The sequence below is a fragment of the Falco punctatus genome (assembly GCF_963210335.1).
Source record: "Falco punctatus genome assembly, chromosome: 4".
Lineage (NCBI taxonomy): Eukaryota > Metazoa > Chordata > Aves > Falconiformes > Falconidae > Falco > Falco punctatus.
In genome coordinates this window covers 115,742,941-115,766,765 of record NC_137583.1, presented here as the reverse complement: position 1 = coordinate 115,766,765, position 23,825 = coordinate 115,742,941, and the positions used below count along the sequence as shown (strand labels likewise).

The window sequence follows — 23,825 nt, the reverse complement described above, 5'->3', positions numbered from 1 at the left end:
TCTTTGCGGTGGTTGAAAGTGTGTATCTACTTCAGATGCAGGCAGCCTCCCAGGACAGATTAGAACAAATCAGAGCCAGTCGTCATGCTTTGCTGACAAACCAGCTAGAACACAGAATTGGAGACCTCGAACGTGAATTGGACAGGATAAAAAATACCCAACGAGACAGTATTTTTCAAAAAGAATCTGTACAGGCAGAAGCGGAAAAGTACAAAGACCTGTACCTGGAGGAAGTTAAAAATGGAAGATGCCTAGGAAATAAACTAGAAGGGTAAGTCCATGCATTTTTGGGGTGATAATAAGATACTACTTCTTCCTCAAGCAGTTTTCTTCGTTAAATACCTTTTCTACATCTGGTCAGCATTATGCATAAGATAGCATATTTGTGATGAAAGTACCTTAAGGCTCCCCCCTGTTCATTGGAACTATCTTCATTTCTCTTCAGTGTTCCAGCAGTAACACCACCGATCATGGGCATTAATAGGATATTTTTGAAGTTGAGTTTGTTTTAACAGGCAGCCTTTTTGCCAGTCTCTAATCTCCTCTTCTTACTCTAAGTATGGCAGAAAAGATAATGTCATGTCCTTTACTGCTTGAATAAGGATAGGCCCTTCAGAGAACAGCATTTGGTGCTGTGAAGAAGAACAACAAAAATCTTTTGGCTTCCATTTTAGCCGCATGTCATAGGTTTCAGCTTTCTTTGGGAAAGGAAGGGTAGCCCAGAGTTCTTATGCAGGTGATGTACCTTTCAGGAAGAGCTATGTAAACACACGGTGTGCACAGACTGCTTTGAGGCCTTAATGCTGAGAAGTCCAAGGTATTGGTTAACTTGCTGCTTCTTGCAGGTAGTGTGGCTACCTAGAAATAGGCTCTTCAAAAAAACTCAGATCAAATTATGGACGTTTTTTTTGGACTCTCTTAATCCCTTCCACTTTGAGAAGTCAAATAATAGTCAAAGACCTGGAGGGTAACTTTGCGGAGGTGTTATTACCAAAGATAATTCTTTGTATGCTTCTGAATGTTTCAGAGCTAATGAGAGACGAGCAGAAGCCAATGCTAAGCTCCTTCAGGAGTGCCATAGAAGCAAACCTTTAATTGCAAGCAGCGCTGTCAGTGGTCCAGTTCTGTATTCAACTGAACTGGGACATACTAGCAACGATCTGGCACTGAATAGAAGTCTAAATCTAGGAGGAAGCTTCCTAACCCCAACCGTGAATACGTTAGCCACATAGGCTTCAACTCTGTTTCTTGATGGTAAGGTAAGCGTTTTTAAATACTGTTCTCAACTAGTGTTGAAGAGTATCTGTAAGCAAGGTTGTGCTTTTCAGTCTAAAGTCAGAATCCATTTCTAGTTCCAAACCATATGCTCTAATATGCTAAACCAAATTGCTCATCAAACCAGTATACAACTAGGTGGTAGAAATGAAGACTTCTGGTCATTAGGGTTATAAAATTTCCAGAAGCGCTCAAAGACCAAAAAATACTGAGTTCTAAATGATGAACTGCATAACAGGTTTTTTTTGCAAGTTCTCTTTTGCAAGAGAAACTGTGATGAAGAATACTGTGGCATAGGAAGCTGCCAAAGAAGCTCTTCAGTAAAATTTAGTGCCGATGCCCCATCCCTGGCAGTGCTCAAGGCCAGGCTGGGTGGGGCTTGGAGCAACCCGGTCTAGTGGAAGGTGTCCCTGCCCATGGCAGGGGGGGTGGAACTGGATGATCTTTAAGGTCCCTTCCAACCCAAGCCATTCTGTGGATGACCTTTTTTAAAACAGCTAACTTTATGATGAGTGCAAAATCCCATCAGACATCTTTGTTTGAGACACCTTTTCCTCCTTCACTGATGTTCATGCTAGCAGTTTCTTCACCAGAACTTGTTTTAGTACAATACCAACAAAGGGATGCTTCAAAACTAGGATGGTATGAACAGGACACGTAACTTCTCACTTGAGTGTGGGACGTATGCTGTGCATAGGAGGCATTTGATTTTTGTGGGTCCTGCTATGTGGTGTTATATGTAACTGCTCCTCAGGAAGTCTACAGAGCTTTCTGATTTTGTACAAAAGCTGCAACCTCTGCAATACCTCTGGTCAAAATGTGCCCTGTAATTAGCAGTCAGCATGATAGCACATCCCTCACAGAATGGTAAACGTGATATCATGAGACTTGGAAACAGATGTCAGTCGTTGTAATCCGTTTCCCACCTAGCATAGGACTGAGGCATGGGCAAGCTTGCCTGTTCAGTCAGTGTCTGTCCCTCGCGTATTCTGTTGTTGAATGGATGTGAGAAGCATTCGCTCACTTTTAAGCCTTACCCTGGTTCACTGGTCCCACCTACACTGGGAAGAATCCATTTAAAATAACGTGTCTACATACTGCACCTGGTTTAAGAAAAAGAAAAAACCAAACCAAACAACAAAACAAAAATAGACAAAGCGGTGTGTAGGTAATGCGTAGCAGCGGCAGTTAAGAGATGAACTTTTCTGTATCATTGTGAATGTGTTTTTTGTGTCAGAGGGGCGGACAAAACACTACCTAAAGAACGTGGGAGGCAATTAGTACTGTACCACCTGCAGGGATTATTCTGCACGCAAGCAGCAGAAAGGAGGCGAAATTCAGGGATCCACTGCAAAACTGAAGGAGAAAGCCAGGACAAGGGAACAAGAGGGACAGGGAGCAGGGAGCACGTGAGGGCAGGGGAAAATGAGAGAGAGATGGGAGCGAGATGTTACAAGAAGAAAAAGGCAAAGGAGGAAACCATCCCACTTCTAGGAAAAAAGCTGTCCTAGTTTAAAAGAAAAGGATTTAACAGTTATGGTTTCTTTTTTTGAAGAAGAAACAGGAAAAAAAGAATAACCTCCCTGTTACTAAATCCAGCTGCACATCTCTTTATGATATTTCTTCCTGTAATCACCAGTTAGGGAACAACTGAGACTAATTGTAGTGGCACTGCCTGTAGCCTCAAGTCACCTGACGTTCAGTGTATTCAGGGAAGTCTTAAAACCTGATCTTCTCTGGAGTCCTTCAGAAGAAAGGAACTGAGTTCTCAGAGGTGCAGTAGTTGCTAGAGGACTAGGTGAGTATTTCACTTAGAACTGCGGGCTGAATTGTTCTCAGTCGGGTGCAGTATGTCATGTGCATAACATGCATCTGAGAAAAGAGGATTGAATTGGAACGTAAGACTTTGAAGTCAGGAAGTAACAAAAGGGAAAAACTGCATGTATCCCTCTGCATACAATAATGGGTGGCAAATCTCAATCAGTTTCCAAATGCAAAATCACCAGATGCACAGTCTGTGATGTCATTTCCGCAGGAGTCCCGTGCCATTCAGGAGGCAAGTTGGAGCATGAGGGAAGAAATCAGAGATTATAGTTTTAGTCTGTTTTGAAATGCTTTGCTGGTTGTGCTGCCTGGTATTCTGTCTGTTCACCAGACTGTTTCAAAACAGAAGAATTTCTCTGACTCTAAGCCTTTTCTTCACTTCACTGTTTACTTCAGTTATGCCTCAGCTTTGTTTTCCCACTAACCTGGTTCCCTTCTACAGAATTTGCCTTGCCTTTAAATTCAGGATGCTGCCTTGGCTGGAGATGACAAATGCTTCTGCCACTGAAGCTCTAAATGACAGGGAGTTAAGAAGCTGAAATTGCAGCGTGCCTCAGGCAGTCCTTTGAGGCTTCTTTTTTTAGTCAAAGCTCTCTGCAGATTTGGTGTTCCTTGTAGTAGCTTCCTCAAGGTGAGAAAGGCTATTGGAAGTAGGGAACATGCCAGCCATTCTGAAGAGGAAGATGTTTGTGTAAATTTCGTTTGTGCAGAAGCTTTGAAATAGCTTCAGGGGCAAAGAGGTGAAAATAGTTCACACTGCTATTATTCAAAATGATGGTAATCGTTGGTCCTGCAGCTGTTGGAAAAAACCCTGGTAAATGATGCTGACAAGAGGAAGGAGTGCTCCACTAGCAAGTGGACACAGTTTCTCCTTTAGACTTAACTAAGGAATTTGGTGTTTAAAGGCTTGAAAGATTGCACCGTTTTCCTAAACATTAAGCATGACTATCAGTGATTACACATAGAGCCGTACATGTTGAAGATGGTCATATCACAAGTTCAGCAAAAAAATGAGCGTGTTATTCTTAAAAAAGCATAAAGAAATGTGTTCCATCACAGTATAGCCCCTTCCCCTTTATCAAATATATACGCTACAGAAATGAATAACCTTGAAGTGCAAAAGGATCTTTAAAAATACAAAAAAAGTTCATATTGGCACAAGCTTATTAACCAGTAGAATCCCAATCACATGCAATGTCTTCGGGTTTTTTTGGTGGTTTTTATTTGTATTAGAGCTTCAGTAATGTGGAATAAATTACAAGTACTTGACAAATTCTGTGCATGTAATTAGACAGTGACTGTAGCAACTAGCAATTCAGTATTTCAGACCTGCTCCCTTAGTCCATAGACTAAGGCAAGGAATGTCTCCTGCAAGTGCTGCAAGGAGGTTTTGGGACTGGAGTCCTGTTGTTAGGTTTAACAAATGTCAAGCTTAAATCCTCAGAGCTGTGCAAAGGCTGGTGAAAATGAACATGGGTGTCTTGACAGACAAGAACAGTGAACTCTGCAACCAGGGTGAATCAGTGGATAAATGAAACCAGTTTAATGTGGGAAGGGAAATGTCTGCTTCCTACTTCATCTTCCAATTTCTGTTCCATTTCTGATTTGGCTTTCTGCACTCTTGTAGCAGTCTTTGTTGTTAGCTTTTTTACTTGCTTCATTTACATGTAGGCCACGTTCTTGTTTCTCACTGAAGACCTGTGAACTTCAGGCTGTTTTTCTTTCTTCTTCAGCTCCTTCATCAAAAATCTGTCCGTCTCTCTTCTCTGCAGCCAGATACATGGCAAGGTTTGCAGCCAGCATTGTTTAATGTTGGGATGGTATTTTATACTGGAAATGTTGTTTATGCTGTTAGGTTTTGATTAAAACTTACTGATGTATTCACATTTTCCTAACACTGCACATATTTTGAACTTTAGTTTGTCCAAGTGAAAGAATGACTGCTGCAGGGGACTTCTCTGCTTTATGTATTTGTAATGCAATGGCTTCTGTGGTAGTTAACCATCTGTGAGATGTAATGCAATGGCTTCTGTGGTAGTTAACCATCTGTGAGATGATAGTCTATGGATTTAATCTGTTATAATGGAACTTTGAGCTCTAGGAGTAGGCTGGTTTACCCTCCTTGCCACTTCTGATATACAAAAAGTTCTTGGTGGTCGCAGCAGTTGTGTCTAGGAACTCAACTTCAGAACAGTACTGGTACTCCAGACTCGGAGCATCATCTCACGGAGTCTTACAGGATCCAGCTTACTCTGTGCTAAAGCAGCCTGTGTGGATAAGTAGTAAGTCAACACCACTTTCTGAAAAAGAACTGTTGAGAAGGTGCCTGCTGCAAATGAACACCTGGTGTGTTACCGCCTGAAGAGATGTGCAGTGAGGTGAGAAGTACCTGCTCAGGAGGTTTGGGACACTCAGCTGTGATGCCTTTCCCAGGGGTTTGGGGGGAAGGAGAAAAGTGGAGGCAAGTTAAGGTCCTCGGAGGTGTATTTTGCCTGGCTCTTCATTCATTCCCTTTTCAGAAATCAGTGTGTTGGCTTTATTTCCACCTATTTCTCTTCCCTCAGACATGGATGAGAATCACAAAGACATTGATGGAATGGATAAGAGGAAAACAAGACCTTTTTCTTCTCTTGATTGATTTGTACATGTTGCAGAGGGTCCTGTGGACCTTCTAGTCATTGTGAAGACTCAGGAAACCAGGGAAAGTGGTTTCTTCTAACACCTCAACTGCTACTTATTTGCTTGGGATTGGTCCTGGGTTTGGGCCGTATTTTGGTCTAGGCATTAGTTTTCCTGCTTTTTTCTGTTACCTGTGTCTCGTCTCAGGAGTTAGGGGGTCCTTTCTCCCTGGAATTTTGCTTCTGCTTGTACCTGCTGGAAAACAATTAGAGATTTGGGGGGTCCTTTTCCATTGTTCATGCAGCTCTGTTGGCACAGAGTATTTCAATGAAGTATCACAGAGTGGTGCTTCTCCTGCAGGATCTGGTGAATGTGGTCCCAGCTATCCCTGTGTTCCTGGAGAGAGAGCCCTTCCCTCCGCTTTGCTGGTTTACAGCCCCGCTCCTTTGACCCTTGCAGTTACTGCCTGTTACTGCTCCTCTTGTGAGGGTAAGCGGAGTGGTTTCCTTCCTGAGGCTCTTGCTCTCTGTGTCCTGTTGAGTACCCTGTGCAGTGTTTCCGTTCTTCTTGTTGTTGTTATGCTGCTAGGTGGGTCTGCTCATTTCATAAAATAAATGCTCCTTCCCCCAGGAATTCAGTACTAAAATCAAGAGAGTTGCAGAATGAGTGAGGGGAAGGGGCCTCTAGAGATGGTCTAGTCCAGCATCACCCCTGCTCAAAGCAGGGTCAGCCGTAGCAGGTTTTGTCACTGTTCTGTCAGCCAGGTGTTATACATCTCCAAGGATGGACACTCCACAACCTTTTCTGGCAACTTGTTCCAGTGTCTGTCCATGCTTACAATTTTTTTAAAAATAATAATTGTAAAAATCCTTGTGTTAAAATTTCCTCTATCTGGATTTGTGCCTATTCCTCTTGTTCTTTTGCGTGGCACTGCTGAGAAGAGTCTGGCTCCATCTTCTGTACTCCCCCCACCAGGTATTTATACACATAGATAAGGTCCCTCTGAGTTTTCCTGTTCTCCAGTAAAGAAACAGTTGCAGCTCTCAGCCTCTCCATATAGCTCACGAGGTCCAAGCCCTGCAGCATCTTCATGGCCATCGTAGCCCTGGAAGCTGTATGATATCTGTTTGGAAATTCACTTCTGCGTGTCACAAATTTAATGGAAAAAATGTAGGAGTAGCAGGTATCATCAAATGTAAACAGCAGCATATAGCGCTTGGACTGTGACTCTTAAATTAAGAGATGTGATTCCTTCTTGTGAAGGCTTCTGAAGGCAGAATCATAAGTGAGAATAACTTAATTGGTAACAATACCCACTTTCTAGGGGAGAAGAGGCGTAAGTGCTCCTTTGTAGTGATCCAGGCTGATTCCAGCTACATAATAAACCCCACAGCACTCGCTGCGTAGAAGCTGTAGCTGTGGTTATCTTTTCTTAGTACACAGTTTGCAAGAAAAAATTGTGTGTGCTTTTATGTTTTTATAAATGCGTGTCGTGGTATTTGCAATAACAATAAAGAAGTTTTGGCATCATCTGTAGGAGCTCTTTCAATTTCCCATCTTAAGGTGGAGAAAAGAAGAATATTGGCACACGCTTTTTTCTATACAAATGGTGTATGTCAATCCTGCAGCAGCTGCTGGTGCAGCTCTTCTCTCTGTGAAGTTGCAGAAGCCAGCCTCAACTGGCTGATTTGTCCCTGTGGGTGGCATTTGTACCTATCTCGGCATGTAGCTGACATTCTGTTCGTGTGTTTGATGATAAACTTCAGCCATACCTTCACTGCAATAACTGCGCTAGGCTTTCTTGCTTTCTTCCTGTGTATTTTGTTAAATGCCCAGTAATAATCCAGCTGGTGACTTACAAATTGTTTTGTTAACGTTGCTGAGCAATGAGGCAGCTGCAGCCCGACGGACCAAAAGTTTCTCTTCAGTAGAAATCAAACCCCAAACCAAGATGTGTCTACTTGGAATTATATTTTTAGGTTTTCTCTCATTATGTGTGGATTTTAAGAATGTTTTAGAAGTTTAATATTAGAAAAACGTAACTGTTAAAATATTAACTGTATTTTCTGTATAATTCTAGGTACGGCAGGAACTAGATGAAAAAATCGCTAAAGAACTTAAACAAGGTAATGTGTCACTATGTTAGGGGCATTTTTAAGGAAAAAGAGGAGTGTTCCTACTCTTGAACATAATGGCTTGAAAGCTGTGAAGTTCCTGTGCTAAGCACAGGGAGGTTTTTCTGCTAGCTTTCCAGTTTAGACTTGAATGTGAAAACTTCCAGCTTACCAAAAGATTGTGTAGAATGTTATGCAGTTGCCTGAAAAAGACAAGTGCAGAGAAAACTAACCCACTTCCTCTACAGGGGTGCACTTGGCTTAAGCTGAAGTCACGTTTTTCTAGAGTGAATCCTTGAGCACAAACGTCAAACGTAAAAGAAGCCCCGAGAGAAGATGTTTATAGACTTCAGCCATCACTGCTTCTTCCATGTGCATCAGTTGCATTCCGCACTAAATCATACCGTGCACATTCTCTGCTGTTGGACCTTGGTTTTTTGCTATTTCTTATTCATTGCTTGTATTTGTAGCTTATGTTGCAGTCTTTTTTGAATAAGCAAGAAAAATATAATCAGTGATGAAAGATACCCTTTCTTTAGGAAAAAATGATTTAGTAGCACTTAGGCAAACATAAGATGAGTTGAATGCTTTTAACACATAGCATGAAACATGCTCTATAATATGAGGCCAGGTGTCCAAAGAGGAATTCCACCTGTTTCAGGGTAGTCGTTCCTCCAGAGTCACTGCTTTGCTTTGCAGTGACTGGTGCTATTTCAAAGCAGGTGGCCCCTGCGAGAATTTCCTTCTGTTCCTGCATGCTTTTGGTAATACAGAGAGTGTTCAGCTGTAGCTTCACAGCTCGTTCCGTGTGTCCGAATGGACACAAAGCCGTTGCATTTCATCCGTGTGCATTTTGAACCTGACTGTGCATCTGCTAGGTGTCATAGAGTGCGTTTGGTTTCAGGACCTTGTCTGAAAAACGTGGCTGGAGAAGAACAGTAAAGGTGGGCTTGCTGTCATTGAGTATGTGTTTTTGTGGAGGAAAGAGGGTTTTGCCAGGGTGAGTTACAAAGACGCCCCTCAAAGAAAGTGCCAGGCTAGGAGACTTGTCCTGGCCTGACTGCACTGCAAAGGTGTTTGCGTTTTCACCGGCGGATTCTTTTTAAGTTTGTCACAGAGAAGGCAGAAGCTGGTTTTTAGGAGTAGAGTTCCAATAAATCACTGCTTTGAACATTCAAGGAAAACAGATACTGGAGGTTCGAGAGATCTGCAGGGGGGCTCAGTTTAGCACTGGTGTAAGCAGGAGTCATTTGTGGATTCCCTGAAGACGTTCGCTGTGTAGCCTATAGAATTTCTTTCACTGGCTTTAGAAATACTGTTGACTGGTAAGCAAATGTGGAAAAAGATTGTTTTTTCCTTTGTGCCTAGCCCTTTGATTGTTACGATCCCTTGGAAGTTTTTAAATCTCTTTCTGGATTATAGTCTCTCCAGTTATCCATGATGTTTTCATAGTGACTGATTTGGCCCTGTCTAGTGTAAAAGCAACACCGGAATCTTGTTTCTCTTCTCCCTAGCCACTGCTGAACTTGAAGCTGGATCTGCTGGAGCTTGTCCCATGGTATTTTCTGATGGATCTTCAAAAAGTATCCACGTTGACCAGGATCCCCTTTGCAGGGCAGTACAGGAGTACCGCGATGTTTTAACCAAAAATTACCTGATTTGAACAAAATGCTAGGAAAAAAGCTCCGGAAAGGATTTTGTTTACATAGCGCGTCTATAGTTTCTCATCCCACAGTTCAGATGTGCATATGTGTTTATTGCAGTCCAAATGTGAATTCTATTAAATGGATGTCAAGCACATTGCACTTGCCTGTTGGTTTATTGATGCATAGGTGTTTTATTTTGCACTCACCCTAAGAAGCACACCTATTTTTTTCTGACTAGCAGAATGACTCACCTTGATTCTTGAGCGTGACAGAATTGTCAGAATGTTTCTTATTAAGGTAGATGCATTATTTTTTCTCCACTGATGTTCTGTGTTTTAACGAAAGCATTCCCTTTGTTCTGCTTAATCCTTTCACCCTATGTGTTTTTAATGTTTCCAGTGTTACTTTAATGCTTAGGACATTGTTTGATGTGATTTGAGCCTGCTGCTTCAGTCCAGATGCCGTGATTGTTTCTGCCGATAAAGTGAAATCTTTACCAGTGGTCATGCTGGAGGACAGGGCACTTTACGTTGCTGTCACCTTATGCGCCTTAGGTTTACCATTACTGTGAGTGTGTAGCAGTGCCAAGAGAGTTATGTGGTGGGTTTGGTATGTTTGTTTTGGATCACAGAACCACAGAGCGGGTGAGGTTGGAAGGGACCTCTGGAGGTCATCCGTTCTAGCTCCCCTGCTCAGGGAAGACCACCCAGAGCTGGTTGCCCAGGACCATGCTGGCTTTTGAGCATCTCCCAGGATGGAGCCTCCATGGGCAGCCTGTGCCAGTGCCCAGTCACCCTGATCGGAAAGAAGCATTTCCTGATGTTCAGCCCCGACCCTCTGTGTTTCAGTTTGTGCCCATGGCCCCTCACGGTATTCATCTTGGGGTTCGTATTAAAGGTCGCTGCAGCTGTAGACATTCCCAGTTACTACATCAGCAGCTGCGCTGTACCTGAAACACTTCATGTGCGGGAAAAATGAATGTTAAAATATTAACTTCCAGTCTCCTCAGTACTTTCCAAACCTTGTATGATAGGACAGCCAATCTTTTTGTTGCTGCTAGCAGCTGATGATGTGGTGGCTGTAGCCCAGATGGTAGCCAGTGTTCTGGGACATTTGTGTCAATAAAAGAAGCAGGTTTACTTATTTCAGGGAGTTACCTGTTACTGAAGATCTACATTGTCATTTCCTGTCCACAGAAGTCAGTAGTGATCAGAAGATGATAGAACAAAGTCCCAGTTCTGGGAAAGGAAGAATGGTTGTTCCAAGATCAATTAAGACTGGAAAAATTTGGGGGTTTTACCCACTAATTCAAGGACTTGAGTTAACAGGCAGTGAGGAAAAAAGCAATGAATGTTGCTGTGACGCTGTTCCTTTTTATATGAATACATATTTTTGAAGGTAATATACTGTATTTAATTCCAGATATTCTGTTTGAAATTTAATAAACTTTGTCATCTAATATATGTCTTTGTTTTATCGTTTCCCTTCTTGACATCGCTTTCTACCCCTTTCCCTAACCGTACAGCTCTCCAGAGCGCTCTGCTCCTTTCAGCTCTGTTCACTGCTGCGCCTTCAGCCTGTCCTGGAGGCCAGGCAAAAGGCCAGCATGTGTGTATGTCCTTCTCCACAATTGTGTTAAGATCAGTTCCCAGACTTTCCCTGTATTTTAGAGCAATCCTCCTTGTGGTTTGGGCAGAAGGTAGCAGGTGAGCTTCTGGTGGCCGTGAAACGCTGGGAAATCCCACAGGTTTTGATCCCCTGCAAAGGAAAAAGGTGTAACGAAATTTCTCCAGCCTGCACCAGAGTTCAAAGAGAAGTTCAGCTTTTGCTACTTTCTAGTGTCTCTCCACAGAGGAAGCAGGGACAGAACATCTTGACATTCACGTTGTGTTGTCAGTCACTGTGATAAACTCAGACGTGACCTGTGCTCACGTTTCCTCACCGCTCTCTGCTGCCAGCTCTTAGTGAGAGGGGAGAGCTCTTGGCTGGTGGAGCAGCAGAACAGAAATTCGGTGTTGGCATCTGCCATAACCGGCATTGATAGCAGTTATGATGAGGTGTGAGGGGGGTACAGAGAAGTCCAGGCAATTCCTGCGCTCGAAAGTCCATCCCCAGTGTCACTGTGGGGACACTCCTGATGAAGCAGGAGAGGGCATGGCACTTGGGGGAGGCTCTGAGGCCTGGAAGACAGGGAATGTCTGTCCCATCTTCAAGAAGGGCAAGACCGAGGAGCTGGGAACTGCAGCCTCACCGTGCTGCCTGGGAAGGTGGCGGAGCACGTACTCTGGGAGCCGTTTCCAAAGATGCTGGGGACAAGAATTTGGTAGGGAGGAGTCAGCATGGGTTTGCAAAGGGTGAAATCATGCCGCACTGACCTGGTACCTTTCTAGCGATGTGTGAGTAACTGAGTGGACAGAGGAAGAGCAGTGCGTGTTGCTTACCTTGACTTTAGCAAGGCTTTCTCTGGCTTGTGCCCGAACAGTCAAGTTCAGGTTCAGGAACTTCCTGATCTCTTTCCAAAGAAGAAAGCAAGCGTGTTTCTTGATTTCTTTGCTCAGGTACATTAGAAACCCTTTGGGGTCAGTAGCTACAAGCAGGTTGCAGATCTTTGCAATCAGTTGTATGGAATAAACAACTCTGTTTCAGAAAATCTTATTATGCCAGTTGCTTTTTCCTCATGAGCAAATGTGTCAGGAGTTTCCCAGGTTTTGCTGTCTTCAAAATACCATGTTGAATTGTTGCTACAAAACATTAGTTTTTCAGTTACTCATTGGCAGAGTAGTGGTTGAGTAGTGCTGCTGCAGCACTAGTATGTCTTCCCAGTGAGTCCTGACCTCTGAAACATCCAGGCTTTTGCTTATAATTCATTGCTGATCGCTGCCACTCCGCTCCACTGATGCTCTGCAGAGGGAACATAACTCTGGTACCCCATAAGCACGCTGACCGCCTGTGTCCTGTTTTCATCCTGCCTTTAGCTCAGAGGTACCCCTCGCCACACTTCCCTGGGTATAGAGATAAAGCACTTGTGACTAAAAACAAAGCAGCTGCACGTTCTGTGTGCCTAGAAAAGCCAGTGGTAAATGCTGCTTTACCGCTGGCTCCCAGCGAGAAGCGGAGGTTACTGGCTGCTGGGCAAACCAGCGTTAACATCGAGCACAGCAGCGAGGGAAAGCCCGGTCCAGTCATTCACTGCAGTGATGACGTGTCTGTTTTCTGGTTGCCAGTGAGAAACCTGCTCTCAAATGTGGGTGGCTGCTCCTTGCTGCTTGTTGGAAACAGCCCCCGCTACCCTGCAAGTGGTGCGGTGTCGTGGTTTAACCCCGGCTGGTAACCCAGTGCCACGCAGCCGCTCGATCGCTCCCCCCTCAGCCAGAGGGATGGGGAGAGCTGGAAAGGAACGCAAAACTCAAAGGCTGAGGTAAGAACAATTTAATAATTGAAACAGAATAAAAATGGAAGAATAGCCACAACAGTGACAATAATAGTTATAATGAAAAGGGAGAGGGAAAGGAAGAAAGGAGCACGTGGTGCACAACGCAGCTGCTGGCCGCCCACTGGCTGATGCCCAGCCAGTCCCCAGGCAACAAGCCCCCTGCCCAGCCAGCCCCCAGGTACACAGAGAGCAGGCGTGCCGTCCCATGGCATGGAACACCTCTGCGGTTGGTTCGGGTCAGCGGACCTGGCAGTCTCCCCTCCCCAGCCCTTGCGCCCCTCCAGCCTTTTTGCTAGCGAGGCCTGAGGAACTGCAGTGCCTCACACCAAAGCCAAAAGACAGCACTGCGCTAGCCCCTAAGAAGGTAATTAACGCCATCCCAGCTGAAACCAGGACGTGCTGCTAACACATCTGGCAATACCCGAGCTCACTATGCTGAAGCAGAGCTGTATCCTGTTCCATAAAACAGGGAACTGATCTTCTGTGCAGGTGTCTATCTTCCATAATTTCTGTCTAAGCGTCTGGACCAGTTACCTAGCGTCGTAGTACCTGACCACGCGCTATTCGCACACAGCGAGGGCATGCTGAGGGTTGGTTGGGGTTTTTTTTCATTTTGTCTGTACAATGCAAACAGTGCAGGCAAATCGCATGTGACCAAGGGAATTTCAGCTTCTCCCTGCACCCCACTGCCAGTGTTCCTTGCACTCCAGAGCAAGGGGTTCAGACAAAGGATGCCTTTCTTAAGCAAGGCAGAAATGTATGAGACTTTGAACAACCAGCATGCCAAGAGATGTTTCCCACTACCAAACCACATCTCTTCAACTATGCCTATTAGTGGAGCTTTTTCTCTAACGTGAGCTTTGGTTTCTTTCCTATCCATCACACTGGTTACATATTGCCAGTAGCAGATGGTGTTGGCTCTTTGCACCTGCAAATGAAGTTGATTTTATAATTATCTTTCTTGACACAGTCAACCTTGAATTTGCAAATTGCTTTTCATTGGTAGTACCGCCTCTCCCTAAGCATAAGCGCTACTTTAACTGAGGTTACTGTGATAGCTGATCATTGTACTACCTATTAACTATGATGAATTAATAATGATTAGTTATTACTATTAATCACTGCTATAAGCACAGCAAGGACAGTGACTGTTAGGAAGACAAGCAGCACAGTCCATGTTTTATTCAGGATAATCTGGACCACACACTAGTTGGGCCTTTTGAGCACAGCTGTGTATCACAAACAACAAGGACAATATTCACTTTTATCTTCCTTGCAAATTCTGTTCTATTTGTAGAAACTGAGTACAAGTTCTGCTCCCACCTCACAGGCCCACCCCCAGATGTCTACAGCAATACCTTCATGTAGAATGGAGCTCCAGGCACCTTTACAAACAAACAAACAAGCAAGCTTCCTTCACATCTATAAACACCCGTGGCATCTACACGAATACTACTGCCAGTCGCCTTCTTGCTGGTGAAGTGGCAATTGGCCATAGCCTTAGAGAAAGTTCACTTTTAACCTCCGGCTGTATTATCAAAATCCTGTGCATAAACCTGCGTTCCCTGTTGCAGGAATGAATAGACAGTTATTACCCAGCTCAAATGCTCCTCTTTAATGGCTCTTCATGAAACAGCATCATGCTTACCTATTTCTGGAGCATCCAGGCAAAAATAACCCTGTACAAAGCTAACAGTCCTCTCACAGCAACTAGGTAGCCACAGTAGAAATTATTTACCAAGGAATCCTAAATCGCACAGGCCCATTCCAGCTCCCTTTTCCACATAATTCTTCAGAGCAATCTCATCAACAATGTGTCTTTGTATTTACTGTTCATAAACTCTTTTGTGCTGCCCTCTAATTTTCAGGAGTTGCAGGGCTACTTCCCAGAAATACATCAATATCTCAGAGAAGCTGGGATTTAAAACCTGGTTTGGTTCTTGGCATCCACAATGGCGCTGAGCTTTCTCCCATCAAGAAAAGGACATACGTGGGGGATTTTTTGGCTCATCTATTTGGGGGCAAGGAAAAAATTGCTTTGAACATGGGCTGAATTTAATCTTCGCCTTATAAATGACTGGCTGTATTACATTCCAGCTTCATCCCTGCAACAAAATCCTGCACCTGTATTTTGCCATCTGTCCTATGAGGGGCCCGAGCCACTGTGAGAAAGACCAGCTTTCATTTTGCACATGGAAGACAAGATGTGTCGATGTTACAGGCATACAGACAGGAGCAAACAAGACAAAAGTATGCACCAGAAGTGCAGGGGGAAAACGATGGATCACTGGCCTTTGCAATTTACCTAAACGTCCTTATGTCTAGATTATCTTCACTGATTAAGCCTTTCTTGGTGCTGTAGTAGAACCTTTGTCATTCTAGAAGTTTTTCACTTTAATAAGTTACTATGGCTCAGATGGTACATGGAAGAGTGCAGGGAAACTTCAGTGCTTTCATCAATAACGCTCAGCTGCTCAAAGGCCCAGGGTGATGAAGGGCATTGCCCTGGGTACATCTGTGTGTTGAAGCATGGCATTAGCAGTAGGGTAGCCTGGCAATTCCCTTTCAGCTATGAGCAATTCTGCTGGCACGTGCACTTTGCAGAAAAGCAAAACTGCTGACATACACAATGTGATTGTAGAGCATCATACACATCTTACAAAAAAAAAAAGTAAGGGCTCCCAGGTTGAAGTTTGTCTTTCTTACTGCTTTCTACACTGACCGGACTTCTAAAAAATGGTGGAATCAGAAGTTAGATAACACTCAAAATTACTGAATGGATACTACAAACTACGCCAGATGTTAACCTCTAGATAAAAAGGAAGCTGTCCCCTTCACCCATATAACAATCATCACTTACATTATAACAATAGCTAACTCTACCAAATATTTGAATTCTGTTCCATTTCTCATCAGAGACACTTTCCACTCAGATCCTGGCAATTTTAATTGAATGCGAGCTGATGACTTTTCGGGGAAGCGACCTTGAAAATCAGAAGCACAATTCTTCACAATGCTTCCCCAGTATAGTTACACAGAAGAATCTTAAGCCTTTTCAAAGGCCTCTTTGCACTTGTTAGACGTAAGCTGCCCTTACGCCTGACTCTTGTATCCAGGATGAATTAGAACAAGCAGGAGAAGAAACATGGCAAAAAGCAAGGCCGTTTTCGCTCAGCGTTGATGAGCACGCACTTCCATGCATTTTGCACTTGCAGTTTAATCATGGAAATCATTCTGCACACTCCTACTGCTAATGACCTGATTGTTAGGAGAAAGGTGGGCCCCGGTCCTATTGACTGTTTACATCTTAATGTGCCCTGGTTTTGAAATCTATGTCCAGACTAGCTGAGGTTCTAGGGTGTTACATTTCCTCTGCAGCATCACACACTTCCAATCAGCATCGGCTCTTTAGCCATAATCGCTTCCTGCCCTGGCTTCTGCTCGGCACTGCAACTTGCTGCAGAACAGAACCCCCCCAAACCTGGTCTGTGTGCATGAAATGGTATAGATGAAGTGGTATTTAAGTGGCACTTGGCAAGAACCGGTTATATTCATTGGAAATGCTGTGAATGGGTTTGAAATGGTTGTAAATAGGTTTTCACTGTTGCATGTTTTTTACTGGTCTTCTGCATGCACGTTGCTTTAAATGCAATTTTGACAATCTGTCCCCTGTATCTGAGGGCACTACGTCACCTGCATGTTCCATCAGTGCAAATACTGCAGATTCTTGCCATATGCCACCTGCAACTCTGGCTGCTTCACAGAAACGTCACAGCATTCATCTGCACACAGGTAGGTTTCTGTCGCGACGGAGGGAAGACACAGTCACTCAATATGAGTGATCAGCAGACTTCGTTTATTGTCCCTTACAGTCACCTTTTATGCCTTCCTATAATTAGCTCATACATATTACAAAAGTTAAGCTCATTATTGGTTAGTTGCCTAAATACCAAGCCCGCCCCTAGTTTCTCTTCTGTAGTTATCTGTTCCCACCTGCAACATTCTTTTCCCACCGCGATCTTCCTGATATTGTGTAACAAGAACAGCCAAGGATAGTGTATTTTTGCTTTACTTCAGATAAGCTGAGAGCGATGTGCATTTTTGTCCAGCCAGCTGGACTATGTCTATGAGACCTTTTTCAGCTAGCCAGTTATCCGCAGGTTTCCATCTGCATCATAAGCAGAGCTGAAGTCTGAAATTATACAAGTGAGAGTTCCGAAAGACTTAAGCGCAAAAATCCAAAGCAAGAACCAACATTTTAAAATAACATTTTATGATAGAAAGCTTCCATATGAAATTCTAGTGCCCTAAAATATTTCTTGGTAGGGAATGTTTTCTCACAATTACTCAGTATTTCTTGTAATATGAATGGCATGCACAATAATTGTATCTGCGTTAGAGAAAACTTCCCTATAATGGGCACTGCTCTAAAACCTGACTTTGTCCACATTCAACAGGTTTGTGTTCTGCTTGCTCCTGCTTTTTGTGGATTTCACTACTTCAAATCCAGCTTCTTTCATTTCTCCGCCTGTATAATCTCCGCTTGTTTCTATGCAGAGCACTGTAATCACTGCTGAGAAAATTGGCACTAAAGATAAAACTAAAGTACAAAACAAAAAGATGATGGTGGGACAGCCAGTAAAGCTGTTTTGGTGGACAAAACCAGCGTATGCACATGCCCTTGTGCTCCCTTGAGTAATGAACACCTTTTATCAAAAAGTGCAAGTAGCAGACAAGGAGTTCAGCACTGAGTGAAATTTCTCGGCGTTCAGCAGCACCGTGCCTGATGTAAAGCTGAACGGCAGCAGCACGTTGTTCCGCTCAAGTTCCAGAGTTTCTGGAACGTTCTGCAAGGCTCCAGGAAGGGAGGTATTACCGCCTGGGTGAGGTCAGGCCCTTAGTGCTAGCAAGTAATTCTTGGCAAAGGTCTGAATGCTATTGTGTTTTCAGCTTTGATTTCCACCTTTGTCAGTGAAGCTTTTATTTTCTTCAGGGACAACATTGCTACCGGAAGAAATGTCAGCATTTCTGCCATAACTAAACACTACTATAAAAAAAAAGGCCCCAGAAAAGGTCCCCAAGACAGAATATAGCACACTGGAAGAGGCTGTTAGAACAGGACTTCCAGGACAAATGCCCGGCTCTTTGCTCTCTTCTGTCATATGTTTTTAACCTAAGCCTGGTACAAGTTTTCCCTCCCTCCCTCAAGGCTTGGCCCACACAGATAGCACCTTCTGGCACATCTAGGTTTTGTGGTTTGTCTGTGCACACCCGATATATGAAGTATGTCTTATTATTTAAGCAACAGGGAAGCAAAGACTGATTTACGTGACACAGCTTTACTGGATCTTTACCGTGACTGAAGAACTCTCTTCCACTTAAAATAAGAACAATCCACAGATTTACTTTTGCGATTCTAATCAAGGAACTGCCGTTTCCCCAGAAAGCAGAAATAAGGACACAATTAGTAAAAATTAGTGGAGTTGCATGCACAGGTGCCAAAATGCACCACAGACCAAATATAACTGGCAAGCACAAACCGTCCTGACGTTTCACTGGCGCGACTCACATTCGTAGTTTCCAAGTCTCTTCAATCAAGGCTTCTACCTTCTTCAGAAGTGCCTTCATCGTTGTTGTCATTTAATTCCTGAAGGAACAACAGCTCATGGCTTGGTATTTGTCATATTAACTGTGGAATTAATTAAATTCTTTCTTAACAATGCACAGAGAACTCAACCCTGGCATTTAGGATCATTTCTGTGTGAATCTGCAGAATAAAATTCTTAGCAGAGCGCAGATTCCTGCAGGAGAGACTGAGAGGTGGAATTATGTTACCACATTTGCTATGAAAGTAGTACAGCAGTGGCCATGAGAAATCATACGAACCACCTGTACTGTACCTTCAGCTCTAGCACAGTGTGTTTAATGTGTCTCTCAGCTGCTTTACTTATAAAACGGATTGAAGAATAAATGCTCCAGGAACTAAGGATGACGGGCTGTAGTTGATAGCAAAGGTTGAGTCATACAGAAATTCTCCACTGTTGGAGTAAGTCCTCAAAACAGAATCCATGTTCTTTCAATCCAACAGGCCATGCAGTATTTGAAGAACTTTGGTTGCAAATACGTGGACATGGAGGCACTTCACATGGACTGCAACTAGGGACGTTGCCCTTGGACCACAGGAGATGGCTCCTGCATTGCTTCATGCACAACAAATGAATGTAACTCATCTTTTTATAAGACAAGTCAGTCATTTCGCTGGAGGCATCCTTTTCCAGTACTCATCAAGACTTGTCCTTTCACTCCATGATCTCTATTAAACAAACAAAAGGAGGAAGTGACCAACCTAGGGCAATGCAGGAAATTTAATGGAATATGACAATTACCTCCAATTCAGCATTACCTCTTCTTGTCCTTAGCATCACCTTTCTCTGCCCTACTCATTTTGGGAAAATTGGTTTATGACTCTGCAAGGACTCACTGGGTTTTAGGGAACATCGCCTGTTATTTATTGAATCTTTAATCTAGGCTTTTTGCAGGAAAAGACAGTTTCCAAGAGCACTATGGACTATGATGACCCTTTTCCTATCTCAGCAGGGCTCTTCACGTGCCGCAAGGAACCAGCTCAGCCATCCAGCCACAGTGGGCAGAACCACTGTAAATGCCTTCAAGACTGAAAAGGGAGTTACTTTTTTTTTTGTTGAGGGTACTTTTCCATCAGAAAGAGTAAAGCACAGGCTTTTTGTAGACAATACTACTCCTCATCTCCCAGGAGACATTTGCTTTGCTACGTCTCTACAACCAGTGGGAATCGGCAGAGATCCTTTGCCCCAGCCAGCTGACACCCACTGACTGGCATTCCCCCACTCCGCACACAACGGTAATCCGTGGTGCTCTTTTTCCATTCCAGTCCTCTTTCGTACCTCCTCAGCATCAGAAATAACTTCTCCTCCCCAAAATTCAGCTCTACTTCATTTCCTCTATGTTTTACCTTTTCACCACTTTCAACACTTTTGCTACGCTGGCTGCAGTGTGGGTTCACCTGGAGTCAAGATACATCCGCAGCCTTCACACCTGCTGAGCTTCCACCCTAGGCTCTTCCTCCTCTGGGAACTGACATCCTCTAGCTTTCTGTTTTAGTATCACTAATACAAGGCCATCACTCTATGTCCACATTCTGGTTTCAATCCCATTTATTTTTCCTGCTTTATTGAAATGAATCAAAGTAAATTAATGACATAAAAAATATTAACTTTCAGGGATGACCTATTTTTTAGCTGGACTGCACTACAGGTTTGATTCAATGAAAATAGTTTCAGGGTGGTTATAATTCAATAATGCATCAACTACTTTTCCTGAGTGCTTTCTTTCCACCACATACATACAGGGATCCAGCTATCCACTATGGATTAAAAGTTACTGTAAATTCACAAGACTATAATTTAATGTCATAATTTTTAAAAGCATATTGGGCCCTAGATTAAATTTCAAGATACCCCTTCTGACTGGGTGTAAGAGACTGTGCTGCTGAGACCCACCATCGCCACAGCAGATGTGTTGTCTCAGCATTGCTGTGGCAGGAGACTCATGCCATCCCCACGGGGAACGATCTGTACATTGTTAAGGCAGGAAGATAACACCACCGGCACAGAAGGGATTTAAGGCAGGAGGGTAACACCGCTGCCACCGCAGAGATCGCTCTATACATTGTTAAAGGAGGAAACCGACGGACGCCATGGAGCAACGGGGGAGGCTGATCCTGCACAACCCAACCAAACCCCTGTGCACGTGCCCAGACTTGGGGTCAGGGGGTCAGGGTGCCCAGAGGCCCCTGAGGAGTGTTGGGCACGTACACCATTGCCGGGTGGAAGGTGTGGTGTAGCAGAACAGCTTGTAGCAACTCCATAAAAAATGGAACCAGCTAACATGGGACAGAACGTTCCCCCACCGGACTGGGGAATGAATCAGACCGTTGGGACGCTGCACTCCGGGGTGGTGGCTATTGCCTTGAACTCTTTCTTTTTCTTCCCTTATTTCTTTCCTTCCTTTCTCTCACTTTAGCTCTCGCGCTCTCTCCCTTTGCATTTGCAGATTTATTGTTAGGCAAATAAAGTTCCTTGGCTCTTGACTCTGTGTGTGTGTGTGTGTGTGTGTGCGCGCGCATGCGCACACGTGTGTGTGTCTGTGTATCTGTGTGTGTGTGTGTCTGTGTGTGTGTATCTGTGTGTGTCTGTGTCTGTGTATCTCTGTGTGTGTGTCTCTGTGTCTGTGTCTCTGTGTGCGTGCGCACGCATGTGTGTCTGTGTCTGTGTGTCTGTGTGTATCTGTGTGTGTGTGTGTCTGCATGTGTATGTGTCTGTGTGTGTGCGTGTCTGTGTGTGTGCGCCTGAGACGTGCCTTGGTGCAAAGTGAGTGCGGAGTCTGGATCCGCGGTTCTGTTTGCCCGTGAGGAAAACAGCCGAAGGACAAAGCGATCAAATTGAACAAGAGGTGAGTCTCTACAGAAGTTTACAAGTGTGACCTCCTGAGAGTGAAGGGCGGCGGCAGGGGTGGGAAGTGGTAAGAGAATTTACAGTGAGGCCCTCTCAGGATGAAATAACCCCTCTTTGGTGAAGCGTGTGCCCACACTCCTACAGATGTTCATGATGTTTCCCCCACTGAAGTATGGGGCGAAGATTTCTATAAACTGGATGACTTTTGGGCACCTATCATGCTCGCCCAGCTGCCTGAGGGCGAGAATGGGCAAAAAATCAGTGGTTCCAACCGCAGAGTATAGTGGATAGGATCACGATATTGCAGAAGGAAGCTAAAGTTAGGCCTGGCAAGGGAAAAATCCATAATTTGTCCAGTTTTACGGGCAAGTTTGCAGCAGCCATAGAAGATAGGAGCCAAACATTGTGTCAAGATGATGCCATGGTAGATTCCTTGAAAATGGCAGTTAAAACACTGCCAGAGCAGTTAGAAAAGTCCAAACAGCTATTAGAGCAGGAGAGAAACCAGAATGCTTTGTTAAAAGACACATTAAGAGAAGAATTGTGGAAACAAAGTGACTCGTTTGGGGAGGTGGAGTTGAAGTTAACAGAGAAAGGGATTAGACAAATACACGCCCAGGGGGAAAAAGAGGCAGCAGAAAACCCTCCTCACATGTATCCCCTGGTTAAGACTGAGTGTTTGTATGAGACAGACAATGACACTTGTGCCCAAATTGTGCCCAAATGGTTATTAAAGAGGCTCCGTTTACAGCAACTGAGTTAGTAAAATTAAGGAAGGATTTTGCAAAGACTCCAAAAGAATCTGAAACAGAACATGTTTGGGAAGTGTCCTTGTCAGGAGGGGATGGGATTTTGTTGTCAGAGAAGGAAGCAGAAGGATCCTGGGGCCCAGGTGTGTTTTTAACTGCTGGCAACCATCAGGCCCCATGGTCATTAACGCAGAGGGCAGCGTATTGGGCCGGGGGAGTGAACCCTCTGGAAGGGGAGACCCCCTAGCCGTAACAGGTGCGGTGGATCAGCTGGTAGGAAGTGTACAAAAGGCAGCTTGTCTGCAGATGATGTATGACAGGAGGCTTGAATCTCGCCAGGGCTCCCCCATGATGGTGCCTGTGGACCCAGAAGGGATGACTCCTCTAATTCCAGGACTTCCTGATTCTTTAAAACCCGCTGGGATCCAGCTACAGGGGAAAATACAAAATACCCCCATATCAGGCAGAGTTATGTGAGGGGAAATTGCTCAACTGCGGCGAATGAAGAGACGGGACGCAGCTTGATGCAAGCAAATGTCAATTTATTGTACAGAAGCACGAGGTTTTAGACACTTTCAGAAGCTGCGCGTTTGAAACAGATTGGTTCTTGAAGCTAAGCCTTGCATACTAGGCAATCCCTGATTGGTGGTTAGCTGCCATCAATTAACAGCAAGGTGTTACCTTTCCTTGGCGCCATCCGTCCCCCACTCCTCTGTGCTCTGTAAACATGCCTCATCATGTTAATCCTTGTCCAGACAAGCTCGAGCACATTCCCCTCAGCAAACGGATTGCCACGCATGGTCCTAGTTTCCAGCCCGCTCCTGCATCTCCCCCTTCCTGTTGCACAAAAAGAACCTTTGAAACCGAACGAGTAAAAACAAGGTATAAGTAATAGAACAAATAAAAAACTAACTGAGACATATTATCAGTGTCAAAATAACCCACTGTCTCTGTTCCATACAATTTTACAATTTCCCCTTTTTGTTTTTGAACAGCTGGTACCAGGTTTGGCATGTTCTGCAGGGCCCTTGCAAACATGACAGTAACCAAGGTAACAGCAAACAAACAATACTGCCAGTTGAGTGAATGGATGCCCAAAAGGCTGACATCTTCTCAGATTTTGATAACATGTTGCTGCAATGGGGCGCCTAAAATCCATGCAGCGCATACCATCAAAATCCTCACAGCCATGTCCTTGTGATATGCGGAATTAGACTCTATTGATATGGAGAAATAGTGTGAAATGGGGACGCTTAACACCGACTGTGATTGTATATGTCTGCTCAGGAATGTGGGTATGGTGACTGGTCATGGGTGCGGTGTCTGGTCACATAGGCACACAGCTCTGAGGAGACAACTACAGTTTTTGAGGAGACGCCTGCTCTTATTCCTCTAACAAAAGGGAGACGGGGAGACGCCTGCCCCTCTTCCTCTAACAAAGGGGAGACGGGGAGACGCCTGCCCTTCTTCCTCTAACAAAAGGGGCTATTTAAAAGAGAATGAGAGAAGATGAGAGACATTCAAATGCTATCTAGAAGGAGGGAGTGCTAAGTCTCCTTGCTGGAGAAGATGGGATGGTCACAAGAACATGAATCACCTACAAACCTGCAAGACCACCACATTCCAGGAAACGGACTGATAAGCTAATTAACATACGAAGCGGGGTTTAGGTA

At 44.2% G+C, this 23,825-nt stretch overlaps 1 long non-coding RNA gene and 1 pseudogene across 2 annotated transcripts in view; one reads left to right on the top strand and one right to left on the bottom strand.

The window, feature by feature from the left end:
• Positions 1 to 1,232, top strand: part of LOC308063680 (ankyrin repeat domain-containing protein 26-like) — a 39,493-nt pseudogene extending 38,261 nt beyond the window's left edge. Inside the window, exons 7-8 of the transcript in view lie at positions 36 to 271; positions 1,028 to 1,232. The product of the transcript in view is annotated as an ankyrin repeat domain-containing protein 26-like (transcript). The remainder of the gene's footprint in view (positions 1 to 35; positions 272 to 1,027) is intronic.
• LOC308062018 overlaps positions 1 to 23,825 on the bottom strand; it is a 459,477-nt gene that overhangs the window by 363,499 nt on the left and 72,153 nt on the right. The window lies entirely within an intron of this gene.